The 5,209-nt window shown below is 40.3% G+C and overlaps 1 non-coding gene across 1 annotated transcript; it reads right to left on the bottom strand.

The window, feature by feature from the left end:
• Window positions 1–2,480: 2,480 nt before the first annotated feature.
• On the bottom strand, window positions 2,481–2,587 carry LOC141602944 (small nucleolar RNA R71). The gene has a single exon (XR_012524846.1). It is a non-coding gene; the product is annotated as a small nucleolar RNA R71 (small nucleolar RNA).
• Window positions 2,588–5,209: the final 2,622 nt, after the last annotated feature.

Below are 5,209 nucleotides of genomic sequence, written 5' to 3'. Positions count from 1 at the left end.
GATGAATATGTGATGTGACCATAATTGGCGCATATTTAGCCCCCGAATTAGCCTTATTCCCATGCTTTTTAGTGCTTATTTGGGTCATTTCTTATCTTTAGTTCTTTGTTTTGCATATTCTTTGAGATTTTGATCCCTTGGTAGGAAAGGAGTAAGAATCTTGCATTTTCATGGCAAAACGAGACTAAATTGATCGAATTCAATGACCAAGCATCAAGGAGAGACAAGATTAGAAGGCCTCTGTACATATTATAGTAGAAGAGCAAAGTTGAGAAAGGATCCTTGAGTCCCCAAGGAAATCCCCAAGGAATTTATGAAGAAAAGGGAAGAAACGAAGAAGATTTGTTCTTTGATCGACAATCCGAGCGGATTGTCACCAATCCGTCCGTCCCGCAAAGAAGACAATCCGAGCGGCTTTGCCTTAATCCGCTCGGATTCGCCCTCCACGATCCGTCCGGATTCTCTCGAATCCGCTCGGATTCCAACGCGAGAATCCGCCCGTCCCGACCCTATTCCGCCGGATTCCAAAGACAAAGACGGATTGTCTTCTCCAAGCTACGAAGAAAGAAGCCCTTCTCGCGAAAAATACCGGCTCCTCCTTGCTCAACTTAAAAAGTGTAATTACTAGTTTATCCCTTAGTTAACCATAATGCATCCTCCCTAATTTCCACTATAAATACCCCATTAGTCTTATTAGAGGAGTATGTTCTTCTTATCAATAATTAGTGTAGTTAATATCAATCAAATCTCTCTTTAATATTGTAATCAAGTATTAATCAAGTTTTAATCCAAGTTTTAGTTCTTTAATCTCTCTTTTGTTCATCCTTTATTTTGGGTAATTGAAGATTATTTGGGTTATTGTTGGGAGATTGACAACCTCTCAATCAAGCATTCAAGTACTTCTTTTATCTTTGCTTTATTATTGGAATCATTAGTAGGTATAATCTCTTAATCCCTTTTTAATTATTGTTAATTACTTTCATTTATTCATCATGTTTCATATTGTTGGTATGATTGACAACCTTGCTAGCATGATCAACATGATAATGAGTGAGTAGTCTCTTAGCTAGGGTTAATGGGTGATTAGGGGAAACCAACATGGGGAATGATTCATGCTTAAATTAATATGCTTTCATGTTTTATTTGCTTGCTTGTTTTGATCTCAACTCATGCACATGTTATATTTGATGAAATGCTAAGCCTATGAATCCTTGCATTTACTATCATCTCCTATCTTTTCAATGAGACTTGTAAGACATAACCCAACTCGAGTCTCATTAGACCATGCATGTTGTTGAGTAGGGAAGATTAAGTCGACTTGTAGGTGTTGTACAATCTAATCGATTCGGCTCCGGGACCCAAACTTTCCTAGGATTGTAAGATATAACCCAACTCAATCCATCACAACAATAATTGCTTGCTTATAATTTGAGAACATGTTTGTATGATCATATCCCATGATTCCCCTATGATCCCATGACACCCTAGTGCCTTTAATCAATTGTTAACACCCCTTTAATTCATCTTGCTTGTTTATTTTCATTGCTATTTTAGTTTAGTGACCTTCTACATCAACCCAATTTTTGACACCCCTTAGACACCACTAGTTGCAATAGAATTCTCATTTCAACACCCGTCCCTTGGGATCCGACCTTTACTTGCCTCTTTACTAATTGTAGAGTTGTTTTTTGAAGCTATAAATTGTGTTTTGATTCGACCGTGACCCAACGACCACATCTTAATTTGTTAACACTTAGCGGGATCGCATCAAAAATGGCGCCGTTGCCGGGGACGGTGTTTGTTTGATTTAGATTTCTTTTTATTGTTATTAGTTGTGTCTTTCTTCGCCTTCAGGAAGTAAAACTCCTCAAGGTTTGTTCTAATTGTTTTCGAGTTGTTTGATATTTTGCATGTCTAAAAGGTTACAAGGTGATTTGTTACCTTTTGACCGTGAAATCGAAAGAACCTTGACGAACAATAGGAGACTTGTTAGGAGGAATTTAAGAGGTATTAGTGAAGTTGTTCAACCCACTAGTGAGTTTGTCAATCCATTCGCAATAGAAGGAGAAGAGAACCCATTACACAATACCCCATAAAATCCACCTACAATGCCAAAATCCTCGTCACACTTCGTACCCACCGAGGAGAATCTACCAAATGGTACTCCTACACCGCAACATCTAACCGGAAATTTTATTGCCAAGTCCGCCTTCATCCAATTAGTTGAGAGGAGCCAATTTGGGGGGATGCCTAGTGAGGACTCTCATTCTCATATGGAAACCTTTTGCGACTATTGTGATGCTATCTCTCAAACGGGCGTGACTCAAGACCAAATTAGATGGGTCTTATTTCCTTTTTCCTTAATCGGCACCGCGAAGCAATGGTTGAAGGGCCTTGATAAGGCCACCCTTGGAATAGATTCTTGGAAGAAGTTGGCTCTAGCTTTCTACAAAAAATTCTACCCACCGGAAAAGACTAACATGCTAAGAGCTCAAATTACGGGTTTTAAGCAAAGGGATGAAGAGTCTTTGTATGAAGCTTGGGAGCGGTTCAAGGGAATTTGTCGCTCATGTCCTCACCATGGACTTAGCGAATGGTTTTTGGTGCAACAATTTTGGAATGGTTTATATGAAGATTCTAGGAACATTCTCAATATGGGATCAAATGGAATGTTCACCGAAGTTGATGACAATCAAACATGGAACAAGATTGAGGAAATGGCGGTCCATAACTCACAATATAGTAGACCTCGCAAGGCTACTAGAGGAGGAAAGCATGAAGTGGACTCCGTTACTCAATTGGGTGCTCAGCTTAGTGCTCACATTGACACAATCAACTTGAAGTTTGAACAAGCTATGGCTAGACTTGAGGAAAACTCAAAATCATCAAAGCATCATGTTAATGCCATGACGGCATCCTCATCAATCCCAAGTGGGATATGTGAGAATTTTGGAACTCTGGGACATGACCAAGGTGAATGTAGGGGAACAAATGAACAAGTGAATGCTTTCCAAGCATACAAGAGTGGTACCCCTTATTCCAACTTTTACAATGAAAACACCAAATTTCATCCAAATCTCTCATACAAAAGCCAAAATGTTCAAAACCCTCAAACAACATACACTCCACCACCCATGAGAAACCAAAATCAAAGACCCTTTTACAATCAAAACCAAGGTTACCAAAATCAAAATCCATACAATCACCAAAATGACCAACGTTTTGATGTCCAAAAAGCGGTCCTCCAAATGCAAAAGAATCAACAAGAATTTTTCACTCAAATGCAAAAAGATAGCCAAGCAAAGGAAACCACCATCAACAACATTGTAGCTCACACCAAGATGTTGGAAACACAATTGACTCAACTAGCATCTTCAAGCTCACAAAGACAAAAGGGGCAATTACCACCTCAAAGTAATCCCCCTAGACATGAAACGGTTAGTGCCATTCACTTGAGAAGTGGTACAAGGTATGAAGCACCGAAGAAGCAAGTTGAGGATGAAGTTATGGAAGCTAGTGAAAAGGAAGAAATTGTGCAAAACTCTAAAGATGGAGAATCATCAAAAGAAGAAAGTTCAAAGAAAAATGAAGACAAGGCCAAGGAGAAGGAACCAATTGTGATTAGACTCCCTTTTCCAAGTCGTCAAGCCAAGCCCAAATTTGATGATCAACTTGGAAAATTCATGGAAATTGTGAAGAATTTGGAAGTCTCAATTCCTTTCACGGAATTAATCAATCACGTGCCGGCCTATGCGAAATACATGAAAGATATCCTCACAAAGAAGAAGTCGATCCGGAAGCTTGAGACTATCGCCTTCACTAAGGTGAGTAGTGCAATACTTCAAGGGAGTTCACCTCCAAAGTTAAAGGATCCGGGAAGCTTCTCAATACCGTGTACCATTGGCGACACAACGATCAACAAAACCTTATGTGATCTAGAGGCTAGTGTGAGTGTCATGCCGTACTCGGTGAGTAAAAGGTTGGGGATGGGAGAGCTTAAATGCACCAACATCACACTCCAAATGGCCGATAGATCGACGAAGACACCATTAGGGATATGGGAAGATGTCCCCGTGCGAATTGGGAAGTTTTTCATCCCGGTGGACTTTGTCATTGTTGATATGGAGGAGGATTCCAACATTCCAATCATCCTAGGAAGACCTTTCCTACACACCGCCGGTGCGGTGATTGATGTGAAACATGGTGAGCTCACTCTAGAAGTGGGAGATGAAAGCATAAATTTTAATCTTGACAAGACTATGAGAGCTCCTCGTTTGCATGAACCATGTTTCATGATTGATCATTATAGCCGAAAGGATGAAAGGAAGAAATCAGAACTCCAATGGAAAAAGAAAATTGAAGATGCTCCATTCAAAGAGCAAGTGAATTGTGACAAGGAGAGCTTGCAAAGCTCATCAAAATCAACCAAGGAAGAAGAGGATGGCCTCATTGGACAAGAGAAGAAATTGGGAGAGTTGTCTCCATCTAAGCAAGAGATTTTCAATGATCAACTTAATGAAGTTTGTGGTCTTTGGGACGACGAATTTGAAGGGATCTTTAATCCCTACATTGGTAATGCCATCGATCAAGACCAACAACAAGGGCCAAGGTCTATTGAGAACCTCTACCATGATAATGAACAAGCCTTCGATTACTTTTTCAAGGTGTTGAGCAACATCAACAACACCTTGGACATGCCCCCTTGACATCTCATCAAGAATGAGAGTTTGGTGGAGTCCTCCCTAAACCACCACTTGTAAATATTTCTAACTCCCTAACTTACATTTCAATTCTTGTATTGCATTTTTGTCATCTTTGGATTTTTATTTACTTTGATCAAAATAATTGTCATGTTTGAGAGGAGTGAGGGAGGGACTAACGATTTCAATTGATGTGTAGTGCTTTTAGCTTAGTGTGGGGATGGCTATTGCCTAGGCTATCCATGCCTTAGTTGTGCCCCCACAATGTCGAACACAAGACTTGAAGAAAGAATGGAAGAATGGTATGGGAAATTCAGTGTGCACGGATGGAACTGAATCCGTGTACACATGGGAAGAATCCGAGCGGATTCCTGAGAATCCGCCCGTCTTGAAGAATCCGAGCGGATTGTTACCAATCCGCCCGTCCTGAACTGAGCTGAATTTTGAAAAATTCTTGACTGTGACTGAATCCGGGCGTCCTGTGAAGAATCCGCCCGTCTTGAAGAATC

This window comes from Silene latifolia, chromosome 9 (assembly GCF_048544455.1).
Source record: "Silene latifolia isolate original U9 population chromosome 9, ASM4854445v1, whole genome shotgun sequence".
Taxonomy (NCBI): Eukaryota; Viridiplantae; Streptophyta; class Magnoliopsida; order Caryophyllales; family Caryophyllaceae; genus Silene; species Silene latifolia.
This window is presented reverse-complemented; position numbering and strand designations above follow the sequence as displayed.